Source organism: Falco rusticolus, chromosome 3, assembly GCF_015220075.1.
Source record: "Falco rusticolus isolate bFalRus1 chromosome 3, bFalRus1.pri, whole genome shotgun sequence".
NCBI lineage: Eukaryota > Metazoa > Chordata > Aves > Falconiformes > Falconidae > Falco > Falco rusticolus.
Genome location: NC_051189.1, coordinates 59,974,165 through 59,981,187, shown reverse-complemented (window position 1 = coordinate 59,981,187; position 7,023 = coordinate 59,974,165).

The window sequence follows — 7,023 nt, the reverse complement described above, 5'->3', positions numbered from 1 at the left end:
CAGATTTGCATCCAGAACACCACCAGTGGTGCAAATTAACTGTAAACAAGTTTAACCTTTTGAATGTATCAACATTGAGATTTTCATTGCTTTTAAACTGCTTTCAGTCTGCTCTTAAGCTGACAGAAGTAGTGTACCTGCCTGTGCTTTCCTTAGAGTGATGACTATACATATCTAGTGCAAAACCCAGCCATCTTGCCTGTCCTCCCATGCACATTCCACTGACGAGAGTTCTCTAAGGGACATCAGACTGACATTGGTACGGGGTAGTTGGTATATAATGTAATCGAAGAATAGAAGACACATAGAAAAATGTTATTTGGGATCTAAGAATATCTGTGATGCCCAGCCATCACAGACTGCATGAAAAGGGAGATCCGCTTGATCTAATTTACCCGGATTTATAAAAGCCATTCAACCACATCCCTCATTGAAGGCTCTTAAGAGATACGAAGATGCCATGGGATAAAAGAAAAAGTCCTCTTCTGGATAAATTACTGATTAAATGATTAGAAGTTACTGTGCAAATCTATGCTGAAACCACATTTCTGAATGCAGTGCTTGGCTTCTTGAAAAAGGATGGTAATAGAAAAAATGTACATAGCAGGGCTGTAAGGATGTTTAAAGGTATGAAATAGCTTCAATAACAGGAACAATTGAAGACAGTAGGACTTGTCAAGTCTGCAAGGGGATGACTGATGGAAACATTTGATAAAGGATCTTAAAATTATGGGAAGCATAGGAAAGGCAAAAAGGAAACAATTGTTCAACTGTTTCTTCTGGTAAAAGAATGCTGGTGGGTGAAATGAATTGGTTCAATACTGCTAACAGGTTCAAACTAAAGGGAAGCAGTCTTTCCCATCGTTTATTGTTATATTGTAGAAATTACTACCACAGTATATTGAAGATATCAATAATCCACAAGGGTGTAAAAAAATGCAAGCAATCAGACCAATTCTTGGAAGAAAAATCCGTTGTGCTATTACGATCCATCAGCTCAAGGACAGCAGTTTACCATTAAGATTTCCTACCCGCTAGAGCAAAAACTTTATTTTCTTTTAATCCTTGCCTATTACAGAATGGCAGTGAGGAAACCCCCTCTATTTCATGTTTGCCTATAATTACGGGGGATTAAGTTCGAGGCCTGAGCAGCCCCTTCCACTTCTTTGTTTTTAAAAACCAAACTGCATTGGAGCAGACAAAGAAATGCCCTTAGGCAGAGATCACTGGCTGCAGATGGGTATTTTGGTCTCCTCTTTCTCGCAGTGGTCATCAGAGCTCTGGATTTTGTCCCCCTCCTGACATGCCACTAGAAACCCCCTTAGGGGCAACTGCTGTATCCTCCAAGAAGTGGCTATAGCCAGAAACCTGTAGCATAAAGTAAGTAATTTCATAACTTGACAGGTAACACATTTTGGTTGCCCTACAGCCTTCCTCCTGTTTTTCATGCAAGCTTGGACAATTCTATGAAGTCTGTGTTTACACAGTGACTGTGAATTTGCATGACTGTCCCTGAGAAAGAAAACTGACTGCTTTCTTCAGTACTAGCCAGCTTTTAAGGCCCCATAATTTTATGCCAGGTAGGGAAGGTGTCTGTAGGATTGTGTGTACTAGCACATTGAGATACACATGGTAGATTTTATAACTCTTAAATGCAACATGAAAGGGTTTTGGAGAATGTGATAAGGTACTTTGGGTTCATAACAAATGTAACGTAATGTAACGTAACATAACAGAACGTAACATAATGTAACGTAACATAGCATAACATATTTTAATCTAAAAAAGCATCTTAATTCCCTCATCAGAACAAAAATCATAGCTAACACCAAACAGGATGACGCCTTTCTAAGAGACCAAAATAATCTTCAGGAAATAAAAATTTTAAAGTATAGATAACATAAAACCTAAATGTTTCATAACTATCTGTTAGGATTTACAGAAAGCTGGATTCTTCTGCAAGGGCTGGCACTTACCCAGACTGACACAGAATTTTGTTTTAATAGCATTGACCCTGTAACCCTCTGTGATAGAACAGCATCCTTGAAGACTATCATATAGAACTGGACGTCTGAAGTACTTAGAATTAAAATTAAAATTTGACCTTTACAATTTTGAGGAAAGATACCCTTCACCAGAAACAGCTTATGTATATTTTGACCAGAGTTGGAAGGAAAACCAATTTCACTCAAGATCACCTAATCAAGTAATAGCGCAAAGAACAAATTTTAGGGGAAATTCTAAGAATAACAATAAAAAGATACTATGAATCCTGACAGAAACACAAGTAATAAATCACACTGAGGGTTTTTTATATTTTGATTCATTTATTAGGAAATTAATAAGGTCCATCTGGATATTTAATGATTTTTGAGCAAGTCATCGAAGAGGATCCTCAAGGAGTGCAACTAAACAAATTGCATCTATCATGCAGATCACTGGAAGTTAGTTAAAAATATCCTTTCTGCCAGAAAAGATACTTAAGCAAGCACATCTTCACATACGGAAAGAGAAGTGTCTATTTTTAATCCTTCAGTACTTCCTTCCTTGTATCAACACAACACACTCGTGCATTTCTTTGGCTGTATTTTCAGTGCCCACAGCTATTCACCGATATTATACATCAAGTTGCTGCTCTGGAAAAAAGAGGCGTTTGGACAAAAGAGACGTTTACTCAGTAAGAAGCGGCAAGAAGCAATTGCTAATCCAACAGCACGGGTCACGGGCTCCTTCCCTGGCAGGGCTTCAGTGACCCCTAATGGACACCTGCCACCAGTGCGCCTGCCCTTGCAGGCACCCGACCCACGCCACACAGACAGGCTGTACTCAAAACTCCTCGTTTCAGCCTAATACCAACTCTGGCACCTGGCTTTTCGTTAGTTAGTGTGAACATATTTGCAGCTTACACTGCAGGCGGCTGTGATGCCACCTTTGCATTTTGATCGTTTGAAATGTTCTAAGCCAGAAGGAAGGGAAAGGTGAGCAAAGCCTATGCTTAGGGCAGCCGTACTGACGGCAAGTTAGGACAAAGCAAATTCAACATCTGAAAAATTAGAGCCAACTGGGTTTACATCTTTTAACAAGAAATAAAAAATGTTAAGGACTAACACCCCAAATTTAAACCATTGAAACTATTTTAAAAGGAAGATCTGCAATCAGCACAATCAAGAGTCTGTATAACTGGTAGTAGTAATTTGAAAGACACAGTCCAAGTATTTTCTGCCTTTTCTCCCTAAGTGAGACTATACCTGCCATTAGAACAGCAATGAGCCATTTTCATTACAGGGAAAGGATTTTTTGCTTCAACAAAACTGCTACTGTTTCCACTGAATGAAAAATTGCAAACACAAGAAGGGAGAATGAATTCATGCTGGTTGGTGCAGTTTCTTTTTGTCTTTCACAAACAGCCAAGATGAACTCATGTGAACGAATTCCCAAAACAGGAAAGTGACCAAACTGGAAACAGGCTGCATTCCTCATTCCCCTTCTAGAAAAGGTTGCTGTTCATATTCTTTCTTTACTAGTGTCCTGGTTTCAGCTGGGACAGAGTTATTTCCTTCTTAGTAGCTGGTGCAGTGCTGTGCTTTGGATTTGGTGTAAGAATAAGGTTGATAACATACTGATGTTTTCTGTTGTTGCTAAGTAATGTTTATACCAAGTCAAGGACTCTGCAGTTTCTCAGGCCCTGCCAGCCAGAGGCACAAGAAATTGGAAGGCGACACAGCCAGGACAGCTGACCTGAACTAGCCAAAGGGATATTGCATACCATAGAACGTCATGCTGAATATATAAAGCTGGGCGAAGAAGGAGGGAGGGGGATATTTGCAGTGATGCCGTTTGTCTTCCCATGTAACCATTCCATGTGATGGAGCTCTACATTCCTGGAGATTGCTGAACACCTGCCTGCCAATGGGAAGTGGTGAACAAATCCCTTGTTTTGCTTTGCTTGCATGTGCAGCTTTTGCTTTCCCTATTAAACTGTCTTTTATCTCAACCCACGAGTTTTCTCCCTTCTACCCTTCCAATTCTCTCCATCCCACCAGGGGGAGTGAGTGTGTGGGGCTTAGTTGTCAGCCGAGGTTAAACCACGACAACAAACTCGATTCCCTTTTTCCTCCATACCTTGCTTTTCTTCCCACCTCTGAAATGTACATGCTATAAATATTCCTATCTTTGTGAGATTTCGACATACACAAAGATAAAGGCGTAGCAGCACCGACAGCTAGCAGAACAGCCCCATGAGGACAACTGATACCACTGGTCTGTAAGACAACTACTGGCTTCCAAGGTTAACTGGATTAACTAGAAAACCTTGCCCAATTCAGAAAGACCTACCAAATTCCACATCCTGCTTAAATCTAGCACTCTAAGTAATGATCAGTTTATGATACCACTTTCACAAATAATAATAATCATCAAAAGGCAAACCAATGAAGGCAAACCTTTGGCTGCCAAACCCGCTTGTTGCTTCAGTGTGATGACAAAAACCAGATTAAATTAAATTGATCTCCAGTTGACAGTGTCCCTTGGTAGGCAATGCTGAAGGGCAAAGGGGTCCAGGAAGGCTGGACATTCTTCAAGAAGGAAATCTTAAAGGTGCAGGAGCAGGCCATTCCCATATGCTGAAAGACGAGCCGGCAGGGGAGAAGCCTGGCCTGGCTGAACAGAGAGCTTCGGCTGAAACTCAGGAAAGAAAGGAGAGTTTATGACCATTGGAAGAAAGGGCAGGCAACTTAAGATTACAAGGATGTCATGAGGTTATACAGGGAGAAAATTAGAAGGGCCAAAGCCCAACTAGATCTTACTCTGGCTACTGCTGTAAAAGATAATTTTAAAAGTTTCTATTAACTGGATGCAGGGGGAAACAGTGACAAAGGATGAGGAAACAGCTGAGGTACTTAATGCCTTCTTTGCCTCAGTTTTTAATACTAAGACCAGATGTTCTTGGGACACCCAGCTCCCTAAGCTGGCAGACAGGGACCTGGAGCAGAATGAAGCCCCCATAATCCAAAGGGAAATGGTCAGCAACTGGCTACACCACTGAGACACACAAACCTATGGGGATGGATGGGATCCACCCCAGGGTACTAAGGGAGCTGGTGGAAGTGCTCACTGAGCCACCTTCCATCGTTTTTCAATAGTCCTGGCTAACTGGGAAAGTCCCAGAAGACTGGAGGTTAGCCAGCGTGACCTCCGTCTACACGGGCAGGAAGCATCTGAGGAATCACAGGCCTGTCAGTCTGACCTCGGTGCCAGGGAAGGTTATGGAGCAGAGCATCCTGAGTGCCATCATGCAGCACGTACAGGATGACCAGGTGACCAGGCCCAGCCAATATGGGTTTATGCAAGGCAGGTCCTGCTTGACGAACCTGATCTCCTCTGACAAGGTAACCTGCTAGTGGATGAGGGAAAGGCTGTGGATGTTGCCTATCTAGACTTTAGTAAAGCCTTTGACACCATCTCCCACAGCATCCTCCTGGAGAAACTGGCTGTTCATGGTCTGGACGGGTGTACTCTGTGCTGGGAAAGCAGCTGGCTGGCTGCGCCCAAAGGGTGGTGGTGGATGGATTAACCCCAGCTGGCAGCCGCTCACAAGTGGTGTTTCCAGGGCTTATTATTGGGGCCAGTACTGTTTAATATCTTTATCAATGATCTGGACGAGGGGATTGAGTGCACCCTCAGTAAGTCTGCAGATGGCACCAAGGTGGGTGGGAGTGTTGATCTGCCGGAGGGCAGGCAGGCTCTGCAGAGGGACCTGGTCAGGCTGGACCGATGGGCCGAGGCCAGTTGTATGAGGTGCAGCCAGGCCCAGTGCCGGGCCCTGCCCCTGGGTCACACCAGCCCCACGCAGCGCTACAGGCTGGGGCAGAGCGGCTGGGAAGTGCCTGGTGGGAAAGGGCCTGGGGGTGGTGGTCAACGGCCAGCTGGACATGAGCCAGCAGTGTGCCCAGGGGGCCAAGAAGGCCAACAGCATCCTGGCTTGTATCAGAGACAGTGTGGCCAGCAGGACTAGGGCAGTGATTGTCCCCCTGTACTCAGCACTGGTGAGGCCGCACCTCAAATACTGGGTTCAGTTTTGCCCCCCTCACTACAAGGCAGACATTGAGGTGCTGGACCGTGTCCAGGGAAGGGCAACAAAGCTGGTGAAGGGTCTGGAGCACAAGTCCTATGGGGAGCAGCTGAGGGAACTGGGGTTATTTGGTCTGGAGAAAAGGAGGCTCAGGGGAGACCTTACTGTTCTCTACAATTACCTGACAGGAGGCTGTAGGCAGCTGGGGATCGGTCTCTTCTCCAAAGTGGCAAGCCATAGGACAAGAGGAAATGGCCTCAAGTTGTAGCAGGGGAGATTGATTGGATATTAGGAAAAATTTCTTCACTGAAAAGGTTGTCAAGCATTGGAACAGGCTGCCCAGGGAAGTGGTAGTCACCATGCCTGGAAGCATTTAAAAGACATGTAGATGTGGTGCTTAGGGACATAGCTTAGTGGTAGACTTGGCAGTGAAAAGTTAACAATTAGACTTAATCTTAAAGGTCTTTTAAAAATGGAATGATTCTATAATTCTATAAATAAGGGAATGCTGAAATCTCCAGCAAGGGCACAAACACACAGCCCCGAATTTGCTTTAGCAAGTCACCATACCCTGCCTTTTAGCTTCCAGTGCTTTTTTCCATCTTCTCATCCTCCTCCATCAGAAGTACCAAATGTTGACATTAGTTGAGTATCTCTGCTCTGAAGGAGCAGAACATCTGGTGAAAGAAAGATATGACTGTCACTCTTCCTCTAGTGCACACAGCACAACAGTGCATAAATTAAGATGTCCTGGTAAGCCAGGTGTTTTCTTTCAGCTTTTTCCATATCATGACTATTACACAAAAGAGAAATGTCCAGTCTTTCTACCTTCCTTCTCTTTACCTATGAAGAAATGACCTGTTAGGTCACTGGTTGAATGTCCGTTATAGGCAAATGTAGAACTTTATGGACACAATCAAATATCGTAGCAGCCTTCTGATAGATATGAACTT